At 43.6% G+C, this 18,820-nt stretch overlaps 1 protein-coding gene across 4 annotated transcripts in view; it reads right to left on the bottom strand.

The window, feature by feature from the left end:
- The window catches only part of fut8b (fucosyltransferase 8b (alpha (1,6) fucosyltransferase)), a 101,296-nt gene that overhangs the window by 64,600 nt on the left and 17,876 nt on the right, over positions 1-18,820 (bottom strand). The window contains exon 1 of one of the 4 annotated variants that reach the window (XM_031581306.2): positions 12,471-12,909. The exons of the other annotated variants lie outside the window; for them this stretch is intronic. The gene's annotated coding sequence lies outside the window, so the exon portion shown is untranslated. Of the gene's footprint in view, positions 1-12,470; positions 12,910-18,820 lie in introns of those variants that run through there. 4 annotated transcript variants of the gene reach the window in all.

The raw sequence follows: 18,820 nt of genomic DNA, 5'->3' as shown, positions 1-18,820 counted from the left end.
ACACACACAAACTCTCACCCAGGTTTGCAGAGGATATCTCCAGACATTCATATTTAAAGATGAACACTTGCATACAAATATTGGGAAGCACATAAACTATCACACACACACACAGAGACACGCGCACAAACCGTTGCCAATGATGCACACAAAACCATTAGGAGGAAAACACGGCTGAATCCCAGAGCTTTGAGTGAAATTCTCTGTGACGGCCATTAACTTCAGTCGTCATTTAAATTTTAATTGGTAGCAGCAGTGTAGTTCTTCCATATCAACATGCTTAGAGCATGAAAGACTAATGCATTTTAATGCAGCAATTGCTATGTATGGCCACACAAACACACACAGACAGACACACACACACACACACACACACACACACACACACACACACACAGACACACACACACAGGCTTGCTCTCACAGTAAGTCAGAAAGGTTTCTGCTGAGTGAGTCTGTCTCATCTGATAGCCTCCAGTGTCTTTACATAGGCGGACGGGCAGAGACCATGCAGAGGGGATAGAGAGGGAGATGGAGAGAGAGAGAGAGAGAGAAAGCGAAGGAAGAAAAGAATGAAAGAGGGGGTGAGGAAAATATGGATACATAGAGAGCAGAAGAGATAGCGAGCATGAAAGTAGAGAAGGAGTAAGGGAGATGGGCAGGGAAAGATGGAAGATGAAGAGAGAAAGAGAAGAGAGGAAGGGAAGAGAAGGATAGAGTGATGAAAGATGCAGACGGGGAGAGGGAAGAGCATGAGAGGGGGATTGAGAGCCATGGCTCAACTGAAGAAATGAAAGAGAGAGAGTGAGTGACAGAAGAGCAAGAGAGACAGAGAAAGAGAGAGAGAGAGAGAGAGAGAGGGAGAGGAAAGACAGAGAGAGAGAGCGAAAGAGGGGGAGAGAGAGCGACAGAGAACGGGAGAGAAGAGAGACAGAAAAGAGAGGGAAAGAGAGGGAGGGAGAGAGAGAGACAGAGAGAGAGAGGGACTGAGTAAAAAAGAAAGAGAGTGTTTCAGTGAGAGAAGAGCGAGATGTGCTGCTGGTGATACATGCTCCAGTTAGCCTTCTGAAAGGCGTGTGGGCGACAGCCTGGAGGAGCTCAACAAACAAGACTGCCATCCTCCCGCCAGCTCAGGAGGTGACTGCCCCCCCCCCCCCCCAACATCCCCAGCTGAACCAGCGAATATGTGCTCCCCCCCCCCCCCCCACCCCCCCATCTCTTTCACCCTCTTTCTATCTCTGTCTCTTTCATCTCTTTGCTCCTCAAAGCAACCAACATGTGTGTTCTCACTGTGATGAAGGCCTAAGCTGATACAGATTCCTTCGACCTCGCTGTAAACAGACATCTCATATATTGACAGTGTCGTGCTGTTGATAGTTTTATTTATATTTTTACTTTTACACTTTTAACAGTTCTTTATTTTAGCCCACACCCATAGCACATGAAAAGGAGCTAGTTGTGTCCTGTTCTTACTTTAGCCTAGCAATCATGATGCCCTTCAAGGACTCCACTAAGAAGAATGCACCTCCTTTTCTCCCCCGTTTAAACCTCCCTCCCACCTCTCCGCCTAAAAACATCTCTCCACATCCCTGCCCATGTATCAGCTCTCAGGGGTGACACTGATAAGACTGTCACCTTGTGCTACAGACCATGTTGACTTTACAGCGGAGAGGATATCAGACCTTTCTATGCAGAGGTTTTCACGGAAAGGATGAACCTGTCAATCACACTGAATTGTGAGAGCCACCACATTATCCAGTATGGCTTCCACCACGTTAAAAGAGGATTTATTTTTTTGTGTGGCTGCTGCTCTCAGGTGAAATAGGCCTTTATCTCGATCTAAACACTCCCAGCTGAGTGAAAGGAGCAAAATAATGAAAGGATATTTATTTTTGCCTTATTCTCTAGAGAATAACTGTGGAGAAAAAAAGACTATAAATGTATCCATTATAATGGAGCAGATATGCAGTCCATAGATACCTCACTGCTGTTCCAGTGTTTGGAATCGGTATGAAATGGGTATACTGTCTAAAGGTAGTTATGTTGGATTTCATGATTATATGATTTGTGCACCATGAAGGCAGTTGCGTGCTTCGGACAATAATAGGCCTGCTGCCAACTTCAAATGAAGTCAAGCGCAGAATACGCATAAATGGTGTTTGCTCCACCTGAAAATACAAACTGTACACTTAGGTCAAGGGAAAAATACACGTCGGCTGAAAAGTGCGTAGCTGCACACTTTTCTTTACTCACGCGCATGGGAGAATCTTAACCTATGAGAATTTTAAATCATTTTGATTGTCTTCAGATGTGTGGTATAGGTTTTAAAACAGCAGTTTTGATGTATATTTTGAGATCCATATTATTGTCACCAAATCTATATAAACGTTACCAAAATGGCCTTTCATCCAGTGTTTCCCCTACCATTATATTAGGGGGGCGCCCCGCCCCCCCAACGGCACCCCCCGCCCCCCCTGGAAGGTCAAGTTAATTTTGTTCAATTTTATTTTCTATAAAGCGCCAGGTCACAACGGAAGTAATTTAAGGTTACCTTTCCTATAGAACATGTCTATAGCTTGTTCTTTTATTAAACAACATAAATAGCCTTATGTTATTTATCTTATTTACACGACGGCATGTCATTTTTGTCTCTACATGGTCGCGCGTTTACAATTCTCCTCTGCTCTCTGTATCGCGCACGGCGCACAAACACACAGACACGTGCGCGCACACACAGGTGATGAGCACACTCCCACCAGCGGACAGAATTGTGCTTAAGAATCAGTGCACAGCTACGGACACTTTTAAGCTTTTAAGAACACATTTCCAGGCGTTCATCTTTTCTTAGGTTGGTCTTTCGAAGTCCGTAAGAAGACACTTAAGAAAATGTTCGAGAATGAGGCCCAATGAGAATGGCTACACCAGACGTGGAAACAGAACGTATGGCCAGGTCGCACCGAAAATTCAAAAATAGATCTGGCTTGCATTTTTTATCATTTTCCGCGAGTTGTGCGTGGCCCTTTTTACATAGAGTCTGGTAATAAATCTATGAAATGTAATGACAATTATTTATTTTGCTGTGAATAATGAAGGAAGCAATAAATCCGATTATTTTCCAAACGCTCGAGAGCTGTTGCCAGGGAGATTTAACGTTACTTTCTGTTTGAAGATAAGGTAGCAGCTAGTGTTGAAGAATGGATGACTTGAAATTTGACGACTTTAAAATAATATATGAAATTGAACAACATCAACACCTTTACGGATAAAATAAATAAACAAGGATAGCAAAACAGATTGATACGCGTAGAATGAGAACGGCAGAAACGCAGGCAGGACGTCAGATGACGACAGATCACAGTGACACAGGCTGGTTTTTTTTCGTCATATGTGAAGGCTGAGACATTCATAACATTTTATTCAGTCTTACTGATGGTCCTTTTGTAATGCCAACTGGTGCACTTCGTTGTGGACAGTGGCGTATCTAGCCCTATTTAAATTGTTTTACATTTTTGAGCTCGTCAAATTCACACCTAACAACCGATTTAGTGGAATTATTTTGTTTATTTCTTAGAGTTAGAAATAAAATAGTCTCGAGTAGCACATGAATCCTGCCTGTTTGAGACTGTGGCAGCAAGCGGACGGCTCTGTTTGGTCGTGAGTGAGCGAGCGAGCAGGCAGACAGACACTGATAACGTCTAGTAAACAGACTGGGAGTGACTGTCCGACCCAAGCTGGTGAAATCTGCCATAGTCAGCTGATGGATATAAAGGTATAGCACATGAAGTTTAAAATATTAAAAGAAACGAAATGGTTAAATCATCACGAGATAATAATAGATGTTGTGGCTCTCTTTTATCATGCCGGTTCATTGATCCTGTGGGTATGCTACCCTACTCAGTAGCTCCGCCAGCTATAACTAGCTAGTGAACTCTAGCCTATAACGTTAACCTACTCACTTGAGCTGCAAATCCCTACCATGCTACAGTATAATTAACACCTATCTCAGCAGATGTCTTCAATATGTTTATTGTTGTGCCATATTTTTAATCTAAATGTGTTAATTTCTCTTCCTAAAACCCACTAGAGGACACTATTTAAAAGGATATTTTCCAAAAATTCTCCCCCCAAAAGTGGGAACCTAGATTCGCCTCTGGTTGTGGATAAGTAAAGCCTATTTTGCTACATTTTTGTAGTCCTGGTAATCTTTTGTTTGGCATATTGGCAAGGTTATTTAGAGGACCATTTCTCAATGGTTTTGTTCTTGATGAATGAATGTTTGTCTATTAAATCAGTTATTTTTCAACAAATAACACAATTAAGATTACAAAGAGGAAAATTCGCAACTTTTTATCGCAACTTTCACTTCCTCCGGCAATTTCATCGCAACAAACTTCTAAAAACACAATAACTTTCATCGGAAAAGCTCCCGCGAAATCACGAATTTTAGGCCGCAACTATCTAAAAAAATCCCCCCCCCCCCAAAGCTGTAAACCTAGGGGAAATACTGCTTTCATCATTACAGAAACCATCACTAAAATGCAACCATGACTGAATTATTTGTACTTATTACTAATATTTACTTTATACTTATAATATTTATGCTACTGTAATGCGATTCTTCCTGGTATGAATGCCCACCGTAAATCACAGTTGGTTTACAATGCAAGTGTGCATTTTCTTGCCAAGACAAAATTATTTGAGTGATTTTAAGTCTATGCATATGAGCTAGAGCATGAGTAAATGTCTGACATGATTACGTTTTACGAACCAAATAGTTCCCTATGGGCCTATTTTATGGTTCTTACTCCTCTATTTTCATTCCCTCGATTAGCTTTTTCCCTTTTATGTTTTATTTTTTGAGTCTGTGTCTAAACATCACTTAAAACATTTTGACTGGCAGAATTTTACGCCTTACTTACTTGATTGATTCTTCAAATTTGCTCAAAGAATCCTTCACGGTCTGTCAAGAACGGCTTCGCTGACCTGAAGCACTTTAGCCATCACTCTCCCAATATCTAGAGGTACAGCTTCACCTGGACACTGAAGAGCAATTTTCATGCTTCATTTAAAGGCAAAATGATTTTGAGCTGCGTTGACATAATGGTAATGGCCTCTCTAACACCAACACAGCACATTAACACGAGTTCCCTAAAGATAAGGTAACGACGTGTGTTGTTGGCCGGCTGAAGCAATGGCAAAAGGAAATGAGGCTTCGTAATCGCATGTAGGCCGTGAATTATAAAGTCATTATTTCAGTAACAGTTATTTGTACATTTCTTATTCATTTCATTCTTTCATTCTTTTCATTCATTATTCAAGCACTACCTTGGCAAATGAGAGTATGATTTTTTTTTTGTAAAAATACATGAAATTGTGTTTGATTCCAAAGCCCTGAGAGGCAGTGCGTATAAAAAAGGTTTTTACTCAAGTGTAGTTGGTGAATGAGAGCAGCGCGCTGGCAGCACAAGCACTTTGGCAGGGTGCGCGAAAGGTATCAGCCAAAACATCATGTCGAGACTCAGACATGGAGCATAAGCAAATAGAAGAAGAAAAGAGCAGAAAAATAACCGTCTGTGGGTGGGTGCCATCGTGTTCTCTCTTCAGACATTCAATTTTGAATGGCCTTCACTCTGTGGTGTAGTGCCCATTTATTCAGGGTGGGCACATGAACATCCAACAGAAGGTGACCGAAAAAGAACAATATAAACTAAAATGTTCAAAAATGATTGTCAACGTAGAATTGTGGCTGTAATGTCCTAATGTTACAACTAATGGAAAGGGGGCGAGTTTTCATGCATATATCTTGTCCCCTCAGACAGTCATCACGACCCACAAGTTTATAACTCTGCAGTTCACATGTCATTCAAGAGTCTCGCTTTGGCACAGACAGCCTTCAGTGACTTCAGAGAGTCACAGAACAAGTAGCCCAGACATACAGAGGAGTGTACAGGTAATAATTCAGAGTTCTCGCTTTGTTATCCAACAGTTTGATAGAGGTTACACAGAGCAAAATTGTGTGTAAGTTGGGTAGCCTAATTGACCAATAGTATGATAAAAAGCCATTAGTTGACTTCAATTTATCATCTGTTCACATTTGAAGTAGGCTAATTAGCCTATGTGTGGATGGGCTATAAAGCTACTATCTTCTATTTTACTGTCTCACTAAATAGGCTAGTCCGTATCAGGAAAGACAATCCAATATATCCTTAACAGTAGCCTATGTGGGTGCTAGTTATACTGGTGTGTATGTGTGTGCACTTTTAATCAGTGGGTTAAGTGGGGCCCAGTGATGCTGTTTAATGAATAGCCCCGGATCTCAAAGCAACAATAATGATTAGCCCCGGATCATTCCGATCATGCATTTAAGCCCTCGATAATAATATGATATCATTGATCAAAACTATCAAACCTTCCACCCTCTTAAACGCCTAACACCCAGAGAAGGCTGCATGATGCCCCTGCCTTCACCTGGTCATTTCATGCCTTTTCTCATAGTACTACTCCCCCACATGGACATTTCAAAGGGGGTTTGTTCTGTCTTTCAGACATGAACATGTCCTACCCATGATGCACTGAGGGAAAAACAAGTCCCTAATGTGTCTGAATCATTCACAGTCATCTGGCTACTCCCCTCAATTCTCCTTCAGCTACTCCCCAATGGCCACCCTGCAATGTTAGTTCACACACACACACACACACACACACACACACACACACACACACACACACACACACACACACACACACACACACACACACACACACACACCGAGACCTGATATGACTGGCTGTGTGTCATCCACATCCACATCATTTCCCACAAATGAGGACGGTCATTGTGAAACAACACACACACACACACACACACACACTCACACACACTCCAGGCCTGTGTTTGTCCGCCACCTCCACAAGGACTTGCTGCCCTACAAGACTGTTTGTTCAACAGGGTTAGACACACAACCAAAGCAAACACACACGGCTGATTGCATTCCGGCCAGGCAATTAAGGAAGGAGGATGCTAGGAACCACAGTGCAGGGGGTGGTCGGTGTGTGTGTGTGTGTGTGTGTGTGTGTGTGTGTGTGTGTGTGTGTGTGTGTGTGTGTGTGTGTGTGTGTGTGTGTGTGTGTGTGTGTGTGTGTGTGTGTGTGTGTTGGGGGGGGATGGGTACAGGAGATGGCTGTACCCATCAGCGATGTTACGTCTCAAACAAGAAGGCAAAAAAGCAACCAGAAAGCTAAATGCTTACAGCACATATTGTGCATGCATTGTGTGTGTGTGTTGTGATTGTGTGTGACGGCGAGAGAAATAAGCACATATTGTGCATGCATTGCATGTGTATGTTGTGTGTGTGTGTGACTGCGAGAGAAATAAGGATAAGAGAGAGAATGGAATGAAAGTGAGAGGGGTGAACTGAGAGCGCTAGCAGACCTGAGCACAGCAGCTAAAGCTCTAGCTTCTTCAGGCTGTGGGGGCAGGATAACAACTTCAGGGACCAAGACCATACCCAAGCATGCCTAATGTCACACCCGCACACCTCCACTCTCTCTCGCTCTCTCTCTCTCTCATTCACTCTGTTTCTCCCATCTCTCTCATTCTCTTCTCTCTCTCTCTCTCTCTCTCTCTTTCTCTCTCTCTCTCTTGTCTCCCTTAGACAGTCTGACAGGCAGGTCCTTCATCGCCCACGCCTCATTCACTTAGCCCTGCGACCGACTGAAGATGTGTGTGTGTGTGAGAGAGTGTGTGTGTGTGTGTGTGTGATAGAGACTGACTGAGTGTGAGTGGTGTGGGTGTGATTGAGTGTGTCGGCCAGTAATTGGACTCCATTTAGCGCGCGCCTGTGCCTTGGACTCCATTTAGCCTGATCTTGAGCCGTTTCTCGCTGCTCCCGCGCTCCCTCTCGCCCAGGGAGGGATCGCTCTCCGTTTTCAAACGACACACAGTGTGGCCTTGCGCTGCCGCTCCGCGTAGAGCATAGAGAGCACGCGTCTATGGCGACATCCAATCACAACTGAGGTTAGCATCTGAGTCCACACAACTTCCTTGGTCTATTCTGAGACAGTGAATGCACACTTGTCACCAAACTCGTTAAGCCCTCTGTTTTGCCTGAAAGTGCCTGGGCAATGTACACTTCACAGATAATTGGGTGCATGTGTGTGTGCTTCTGTGTCATTGTGTACCCTTTCATTATGTGAGCAAGTGTATTTAGTTGGAGTGTGTACGTGTACGTGTGTGTGTGAGAGAGAGAACGAGATATCCAAGTTCCTGTCTGTTCCTAAGTAGTTATACTCTTCACTTGAGTTGGGCATGTGTGTGAGAGCATGTGTGCCTTTGTGTTCTTATGAGTGCATTGTTCAAAGTGGTCCTCTTCTGCGAACAACATCACAAAGGGAACAATGGAAGCAGCCCCTTCACAAACCCCTTCTACATCAGCTAACTACATAACAGCTTTCATACTGGGACACAGGGACAAAGGCCTGCTGACATAAATCAATGGATAACAACCATACAGAAAGTAGCAAAGTGCAATGTTGCCAGTGAACAACTAATACATTAGACCAGCCATGATGATTTATTTCTCATGTTTGCCTTCCCTCTCTTTCGGTGTGTATTTCTTACATCAAAAGCCTTAGATTAAATCCATCAACTTCAGTTCCTAGCTTTTGTTAGGTATTCATGCACTTGTGTGTTTCCATGGCTCTAAGGCTGTTCAGACAGGGAGGGTTGAACAGAAAACAGAGGAGAGAGAGAGAGAGAGAGAGAGAGAGAGGGAGAGTGAGAGAGAGAGAGAGCTTGAGGCTTATCTGATAGTGTTTCTCCTTCCTTTCACACGTCTGTGCAAGATGCAAAAACACAGCCTGTTTAAAAAAGGAAATGTAGAATAGTACCTTCCTCCCTCCCTCCCTTTCTCTCTCTCTCTCTCTCTCTCTCTCTCTCTTTTTTCTCTCTGTCCACACCTCCAAATGCCCAGGTAATGACTGGGGGGGGGAGGTGATTGCACAGCATTTAACTTTAACAGCTGGTGACTGTGTAAGCAGGGAGAGAGGGAGAGAAAAAGTTAGAGACAAAGTCATAGAAAGTGAGAGTGAGGGAAACATTGAGACAGACAGAGAGAAGTAGGAGAGAGAGGGAGAGAGGCAAAGGGAGTTGTCATATTTTGAAATGTGCAAGGTGACTGCAATGTGTGTGGGCTGTTTGGCTTCAGTGTTCTCATCATACATTCTGGCATCCCTGCAGAGAGTGTGTGTGTGTGTGTGTGTGTGTGTGTGTGTGTGTGTGTGTGTGTGTGTGTGTGTGTGTGTGTGTGTGTGTGAGCATGTGTGTGTTTGTGAGTCTGCAGACGTCTAACTACTACTGCAGCTACCACTGCTGTTGGACATTCAGTGTGTGAGTCTGAGAGTGGGCGGATGACTCACCACTGCAGGGGCACCGATACCCACCCACTACAGACGTGTACATACACACAGTCAGACAAACACACACACACACACACACACACACACACACACACACACACACACACACACACACACACACACACACACACACAAACACATGTCCACACACACACACACTGACAAAGGGGAAGTGAGCATAGAATAGAGAGACAGGGGGAGAAGACATACAGAGAGAGAATGAAGTGAATGAAAGAGAGAGAGAGAGACAGAGAGAGACAGAGAGACCGACAGAGAGAGAGAATGGGTGAGCTGGAAAAGTCAGTGACTAGTGATTGTAGGTAGAGTAGGAAAAAGGAGGGGAATAAATGCTATCCATTGCATGGCATCAAAGTATAAGTATTACTAGTATTAGAGAACAAAAAAAGCACAGTAAGTTTTAAGAAGGTAGCATAGCCTAAATGAGAGAGAGAGAGAGAGAGAGAGAGAGAGAGCATTTGAAAAGGAGAAATGCAAAGAAACAAAGAGGTGGTATTGGCCGAGTGGATAACAGAGGTGAAAGAATGGATGAAAGAATTAAGTAATTCCTTTTTCAGTGAATGAAATACCGCTACCGTGAGATAAAGATGGAGGGATGACTTGTGTGAATGAAGCAGATGGAACAGCGAGAGGTGGATTGAGAGAGAGAGAGAGAGAGAGAGAGAGGGAGGAGGAAAAAGTGTGTTTGCGTGAGGGTACCATCTGTGTAGTTATTCAGACAGACTGATCCCAATTGTGAGTAAAAGCTGTCACTGTCACTCTTACCAGACATGCACACAACGCACGCATTCACACACACACGCACACAGGCACGCACGCACACACACAGACAGACACACAACACACACACACACACACACACATAGAAATAAGGCAAATCAATAGTTTTGCCACCTGTGCTGACTGTCTCCGCGTATGCCAAGCACTACAAAACAAAGCGCAAGTTAAATATAGAGTGTATTTAAATCAGCTGAGGTGTGAATAGAGGAGCCCTGCCAACAGAACAGTAGAAAAAAAACTCCAAGGCACAGGAAAGAGAGAGAGGGAGAGAGAGAGAGAGAGAGAGAGAGAGAGAGAGAGCAAGGTGGGATAGAACGTGTGAAAGAGACAAAGAGAAAACAGGAGAGGAACGACACGAGACAATCTGGCAGAATGAAAGACATTTTCAGCTCTCTTTTCATCCCCCCATCCCCACTTGTCCACGTTCCAACGCAGCTTCTCCTGAACCGCCATCAAGAATTCTCAGCCCGTTTTTTTTTCTTCTCTCGCCCCAAACCACAGCGTCAGAGAGTTTTGATTACGGAGTTCAAGGCCCATTAGGTATGGTGGACCGGCGGAGAGCCACTTCACGCTGCCGCTGTTCCTGCGCACGCCGGGCACTTAGCAGTCTGCGCGGCAGTCAGGCCTTTTTTGTGCGATGCTCGGTGAAAGGGGAAAACGAAATGTCGTGCTTAATAGGATACTCGAAAAGCAGCTAGAAAAATAGCCGTGAAGAAATAGCGCATTGTGGAACTTTACCGTTACAGGAATAAAAAGCATTCGTCAAAACAAACGTGATTCATTGACTGGCCAGTGTCAATATGTATTGACTTGATATAAACGTAATTCATCCACTGGCCAGTGTTAATATGTATTGGCTTGGTATAGAAGTGTAAGGTAGGGCGTGCCCAGAGGAAAACTGAACTGTTTGAAGTGTCGATGTCCCCATGTGCAATAGGAACATCAGAACATTAGTCCTTAGTTACGCCATTAACGCTACCGTGGCGCCAATCCAAATCCAAGGACACCCAATGTGTTTGTGTGTGTGTGTGAAAAATAATCAAATGAGGCCCAGGTAATATTGTCTATGTAAAATAATAAACATGACAAGGTCCTTCACAGAGCAAAGTCATAATGACCAGCATTGTCTTTACTGTCTGGCACTTTCTCAACAGATCGCACTGCAGTCTGCAATGTTTGGTATCTCCGTGGTGTATTCCTTTGGTCTCCAGACAAATATTTGTAATTCCAGTATATCATTACTAAAAAGATGCACATTTTAAAAAGATGCAAAAATGCAGAATTGTTTATACTCAGTAATTTCTGATCTGTGTAATGACAGCACGCGTGGGTGCAGCCAGCCACGCATAATATGAATAAAAGCCATGTTTTATTAATGCTGCATTTGTGCCTCAGGCTATTTCCGAGGCATATTGATTTGTCATATAATGTTCCGTACAGTAAATATCAGAATAAAGTACAGAATTAAGTACAATCTGCCGCTATGAAAAAACTCTCGTCAGATGAGTATTCATCCTGTATGAGTATCATCAGCCTGTAGCTGGGGTGCATCTGTGGGCTAACATCATGCTGGTGGCTGCTGGGCAACTTGCACACTGAATGCGGCAGTCCAGGACAAAGCCACCTGGATTGGGGTAGGTTTAAGGGGGTCGCAGCTGCAGGCTCCTGATATACAGAAACTAGAGCCAAAGAATGGTATATAGAGGGTAAAATGCAGAAAGCTTTTTTCATCTAAAATAAGTAACAGTGCAGGGAAACAAAGCCATTCCATGACAAATGGAGTGTGACCAATAGATTGATAAGGACTATCAATACATATTAATGATAATCAATACATTAAAAAACAATACAATATGTTTGATCACTCATAATTGGCATTTTTGCCACTCTTTACTCTCTGTGCGCCATTGGAGTGGCATGTTCAAGGTAACTTGCAGTCAAACTTCAGTAGTATCTGCTCTGATTAAGTTATCTCATTAACAACAAGGCATAATGGCATGGGGGCATAATGCTCATATTTAATAGAAATACTTCTTATTTCTTACTGGCAGATGTTACATTTTGTATTGTCCAACTCACTACACAGACCTGACGGGACCAGACCTCAGTTGAGATAAGGCATTCACTGTCAGTCCATGAACCCCATGGCTGCCTTTAACCTTGACATTGATTGTGCAATAATGCGGTGGCAGCAGTGGTTTTAAGCTGTGAAATGTAGTTTTGCGGAGTACACAGGTGGCCAGATCAATACTAACCCATGTGAGCACAGGAACGCTCTGCTGAGAAAGCACTGCTTAGCGAACTCAGAGCACCTACAGCGTAAGCTGCTGTTCCTCCCACTTCACAGGGTCTCCCTGGAGGAAAAGAGAAGAGAAGAGAGGAGAGAGGGGGTGGGGGGGGAGAGAGGAGAAGTAGAAAATATATACCGCAGATCTGAAAGTTTTCTCTTTTCCGCCCGGAGGAAAAAAGACAAACGGCCCAAAACAGTAACAACAACAAATCAGCTCAGCTGGACCCAGACACAGCTCCAACGGAGCGTGATAAACGCTGGTGTCAGCCACGAGGTCCGCCTGGCATTATGTTATTTTGACAAACTGGTCCTTTTGCTAGCAGAGCAGTGTGTCGGGCGCAGCCAGCGGCAGAAAAACGCTTGCTTTTTAATCTTTCCCTCACCTCTCTCTCTCTCTCTCTCTCTCTCTCTCTCTCTCTCCCTCCCCCCTGCTCCCTTCCTCTTCTCTCCTTTCATGCCATTTGTACTCCTGCTTTTTTTGTGGGTCATAAAACAAACTCAAACGATACTAGTCCGATGACAAGATACAGAAGCTTCGGAGAGGAGCGCTGCTTTATCACATGAGAGTGAGGCGAGGCGAGAGGACGGCTCTCCCTGAGTGCCGCCAAAGGCCGAAATGAGCTCCGGCGTTTGTGGTGCAACAAAGGGAAAGGGAATGAGGAGATGTTGCAGACAGTGCATCTACCTTGCTGAACCTAGCTGTAAGATGAGCAGTTTCCCTCAATATCAAAGTCTTTTATGGATTTGATTTTTTAGTGATCTACATTACAGTTACCACAAATTCAAGTTACATACTGTGCAGTTTAGCCAGAAGGTTAAAAGCCTACTGTAGTACTGTAAGGCAGCTCCTGATAGGTACGTTTGTCCTCTCTCCCTCCCCTTACAAAATGTGTTGCCTGTGCTGAATGAGACGTGCTGATTGGTCAGGAAGGTGACATATTCACGCGTGAGGGATGTGCCACCAGAGTTAGTTAAGGTTGAACGATGGTGCTCATGACTCATCACATGGACAGTGCTGGCTTGCTGTTCAGGGTCTGCAACCCTGCGTAACTGCCTTCACTGATGGAAACCGATGTGAGTTCTGTACTCTCTTGCCGAAGTTCAGTTGAGGTGAACGGAAGAGTCCTTGGCGTGTGAACTGATTTCCACCTACACGAGTGGCCTAGCTCACTTCAAAAGGTCCAAGCATGACAGTACAATACTTCTCACACTGAATTCACTTTCATTCCGGTTGCCTCCAAAATCCCAATATGATTTTGGGGTATCAGCTGGTTAGTGCTCTATGAATGTAGGTTGTGGTTCTACCACAATATCAACTTTTCTTTTGATCAAAGAAAAGACGAATAAAAGGTGCATAAATTGTGGCTGGTTGGACTGTTTGTAATAATGTTTAATGACCCTTTCTACATCTGTACTTTGCTCTTTTCCAGCTCTACAGTTCAGAGAAATGAATGTACAAAAGTTTGAGAACCCTTCATGTTTCATTACGTCTAACCTGAAAAGGCACATAAATGCATGCAAGGCCAGTAATCATTCTCCCTACTTTATGTTTTGCAGGACATAAATGCACTTGAAAGAAACTTTAATGTACCCTTTCTGATTACGCTCACAAAACCCCCAGCAACTACATCACTGCTGCACTTTCGAATAGAGGCACTAAGCTTCCTGTGCTTTGCACTTATGAGTGTCCCTGGAAATGTGCTGATTCAACCAGCGGAGTTTGGTGCAGCCACAGTTGAGGCTTACACGCGCACGCCACTCGGAACAGCAGGGAGAAGGTGAAACAACAAAAATAATAATAATCACACAAAATTCTCTCTGTCTCTCTCGCCAAGAGTGATTTTCCACAGTCGTCTGATAAAGGATTACAACGCAAATGAACAAAAGACAACACTGGCTGTGGGTAAAGAAATGCTTGCTTGATAAGACAGCGACAAGATACTTTTTTTCTGTATTCCTGGCAAGATTCGAAGCTCAGTGAGAAGGATGAAGAGCCTATAAATAGGGCCCCTCTTGCACATAAACCACACAATGATGGGATCTTCTGTAGACCTGCGTTTACGAGATGTGACAGACTAAAGCTGTGTCATGTAGAAAGAAACGTTGCCGTGACAGCACACAAAAACGTTTATAAATTGTCAGTTCCCATGAAATCTTCCACTGGAATAAAAGCAGCTGTAGATGAAAACATCTCCCGAAGCTCCAGAACAGGATGGAGACAAGCATAATGCTGAGAGTGACATGCCATACAACTATAAATAACCGTGTGTAACATGGCTGACATTGCCTCACCACGCTGTAGTACATTTGTTCAAGTCAACAGTATCCATGAAGAGATGCATGAATAGGTAATGCCATGCTGGTTTTCAGCTACTCTGTAGTGTACTGGGTAATGTTTACGACCCCAGCTTGTTTCATCAGGGGCGTATGCTGTGTGCTGGAGTTAGGTCAACAAGAGACTACAATGCAATTGTATGAGCAGGTAAACAAACAGCCCTGTGCACTGTATAAAATGTGTTACTCAGAGGAATTTCATTGTATGTGTATACATTTTTCAGGCCCAGGCCCTGACCCTTTAAGTGAAATTTAAGTGACGGCATTTCCGCAGACATGTGATGCAATTTGGTGTCAATTTGGCTGGTTGTGCACCTCCCAATTTGGCTGGTTGTGCACCTCCCATGGCTGCCGCATACGCAAAATGAGCGCGCTTGAGACACGAGTCGCAGCTCTGTCTGTATCTCTATGACCCTTCAATGCAGGAGCATAGGGAATACCAGACGACACCGAGGGAAATTACTTCAACAATTGTATAAACATTTGTGTGGTTTAAAAATGTTACAGTCCTGCCTGATGGAGACCTGAGGGTCAAAACTTAGAATGTAGATTGTGCCAAAAAAGAAATGTTTTCCCTGAAGAAAATCACAAAAAAATTCCATAATGCAGTTAAGACCATGTTTTGTTACCATAACAAGTTGCCTATAGTTAGGTAACAGGCTAGTTTGGCTGGTGACGAGCAATAACCAGAAACTTTTATGACTTGTCCAATTTAATCCACACATGAATACAGGGGATCCAGTTGAAATGTCATGCCATATAGGCTAGGCTATTTCACCTCACTTTAAAAAAAAGCTCTCTTAAAATGCACTAAGTAAGTACTTGTTCTAGGGTCTAGAGTACTTGAGCCCTCAAGCAGTTACATTAATTCTCGAGTTTCTGCATTAACATTGAGTACTAGTTTTGCAGTTCCGTTGTGTATTCCACTAGTTTTGTATTCCATCATTACGTTTTCCAGTTAGAGCCCTTAGTATAAACAACAGGTGAGAACGGTGAACATGTTTGTTTTCATTGGCTGGAAACAAGGTGACCCGTCAGAGATCCAGCCTCCAATCTGCACGTATTTATACCCTTCTCATTTTAAATGCAAATGGTATATTTCATAGACAGAAAAGAAAGCCATAAGCAATGTCAAAAAGTTTTGTTAGTTTGTGAGGCCTAATTCTGTCTCTTCTGTCTCAAAATAAGTAGATCGTCATGGTTGTATTTCACTATGCAGATTTTGTTTGCCAATTGTTGTTGTGATGAAATAAACATGCAACTTTTGTGAGCTGTGGACGGATTTCTCAAGGATGGCTCTAACATCAAGTCAGATAAAGCCTACTAAAGACTTTTACGCATAGCACACAGCAAGCAAAGATGACTGATTTCATGTTCAATCATTATTGTTATGCTTTTCTCTATGTTCAGAGATTTATTATGTATACCTCTAGTAAGCAACCCCCACTCTCCTCCTCAAGAAGATTTTTTCAGGGAACTCAAGTCGAAAAGTCGTAAAATTATGTTTTCGTGCAACCCCTTACTGGTTCTAGTATGCATATTGGGACGCGGGGTGTTTGGATAATTCCTTTCTCTATCTGTGGCAGTCCCAGAATCCTGGAGAAGAGATTATCACCTCTGGGGAGTCAGATGGGACAGGAACAGGGGTGAGGAGTCTCAAGAAGAAAAGCTTAGATGGAGGGGGTTGGGGTTGTGTGATGAAGGGAAAGTGCTGACTCATGACTTCTCTATTTGAGCTCCCACTGAGGAGGGTGTTCCCTAGGCAACAGAACTGCATCCCTCGGATGCTCACGTTATCTCTGAAAGTCCTCCTGCCCGCTTGGTTGACACTTGTCTGTTGTTTGAAAGCGGCCAAGTTGCATTCTGGGTGGCATCCCCTGCCACAGGCCCTCTTCTGCTGTGCGGCTAACCTCTGCTCATCCTCATCCTCTTTCATCTTCTCATCCCCTCACTCTCTCTCTCTCTCTCTCTCTCTCTCTCTCTCTCTCTCCTTCTCCCTCACGCTTCCTTCTCTTTTGCATCCTCCCTCTCCTAACAGAATCCTCTTCTTGGCTGTCACTCTCTCCCAAGGGCGGCTCGCTCTTATTAGCATGTTAGCCAAAGTGCATTGCAAGACCTTGGGTATTATTTGCTGTAATCTTGCTATTACTAAAGTGACTTGAGGCGTTCTGATTCTCTGTTGTGTGACCCGACATCACACTAGTGAAAGGCTAATGGTGGTGGGGTGGGGGTTGGGGTGGATGTGGACTGACAGTTGTTGGCTGGCGAGTTGAGAGGGGATGACAAATTGTTCCTGCCTCTCTTGCTGTTGCAGGCTCCGACCAGCCAGGGGGCTGTACTCACTCCTCGCCTGCCCGACTCTTTCAAGCTCACGTCGAGTCCGTCTCAGTGCAGAAAAAAAAGGGGGAAGCGGGTAGGGGCTGTTGTCGGGAAACATGGAGCTCAGAGTCGTCATAACAACGCAGAGGCGAAGTGCCAGCCACTGCAAGAAGTGTGTTTGTCCAATCAGGGTTGGATAATATTGGGTCAGAAAAAACTAAATCTGGCACACTGCTCCTCCCTTGAAATACTTTCTTAAAGTTCTCCCCAGGATGTGACGTTTTAAAACACAAAGCTCTTCATCTGATGATTCAATTCTCAGTTGTTGGATAATATTGGAGGATATTGGGCGGAGTCAAGAGACAGGGCAAGCAACAGGCAACAGGCAACAGGCAACAGGCAACAAATGGTGAAAGTGATGAGGGTAAGTGTGTGTGTGTGTGTGTGTGTGTGTGTGTGTGTGTGTGTGTGTGTGTGAATGCAGGAATAGGATTTCTGTTTGCTGGAGAGGGTTACTTTTGAGATCTTAAGGAGAGGTGAAACTATATGAACTTAGAGTATTGATTTACTTAGGCTGCGTTGTAGTTCAGATCAGTATGGCATGAAAACTGCTTTAACCCTCATGTTGCGTTTCGGTCAAAAATGTACCTAAAGTCTTTTCTTTTCATCTTACAACTCACTTGGATTCATGACATCCTTCACCTTCACCTATAAAGGATGGATCACTCTCTCATGTAAATATCTGCTTTATAATCCATGTTATCAGATATTGTGAGGTTTTATCTGACACCACAACAGCACTCCAGGAGTTAAGTTTCCAAGGCTGTCTCAATGTTGCCATGTTACCGTGGTGATAAACCAAAACCTCTTACATGATGTTATAATTAACTGACAACGATAAAAAATACCTTAAGATTCTCTGTCAACACTTATGAAGAGGTCAAGGGCAGTGGGTCCAGTAATGATTGTGTTAATCAGGCAGTCATTTCAGTTTGTCATGTGTTATCTCAGTGTGCTTGGCTATGTGTTCAGGTTTTGGTGACTGCCTTCCTGTTTATGGGTGGTTAGGGGTCTTAACAAACAAATACAGATTACATTTTTAACGGAAATATATGATGAAGTTTCTGTAATGCGAAATATGATCGTGAATAGGTCTGTGCCTCAAAAACTAAATTTAAAAGACTGTCCTACTGCAGCTGGGCCAAGAAATGGGCTCACACTGACATTGTGAATGTGTGTGTATGCATGCATGTGTATCTGTGTATGTGTGTATGTGTGTATGTGTATGTGTGTGTGTGTGTGTGTGTGTGTGTGTGTGTGTGTGTGTGTGTGTGTGTGTGTGTGTGTGTGTGTGTGTGTGTGTGTGTGTGTCCAACAGAGGTTAAGCCATACCACATGAACATCCAAAATATTCAAGGTTTCAATTATCTGTGTGTGATATAGTAAGAGAGAACTATAAAGTAGACTAAGGATCAACTTCCATTAACGGCGCACACTGTGTCTGTTCGTGTTTACAGATCTATTCAGCTCTATTCGTCGAGTGTCACATCCATAGACAATAATTACTGTGATCATAATAACAGTATTCACATGACACTCTTCGTGGGAGAGCCCACAGTGCTTTCCAGAATGGCATGCAGAAATAATGACAAAATAAGGACA

Source organism: Clupea harengus, chromosome 15, assembly GCF_900700415.2.
Source record: "Clupea harengus chromosome 15, Ch_v2.0.2, whole genome shotgun sequence".
Classification (NCBI taxonomy): domain Eukaryota; kingdom Metazoa; phylum Chordata; class Actinopteri; order Clupeiformes; family Clupeidae; genus Clupea; species Clupea harengus.
This window is presented reverse-complemented; position numbering and strand designations above follow the sequence as displayed.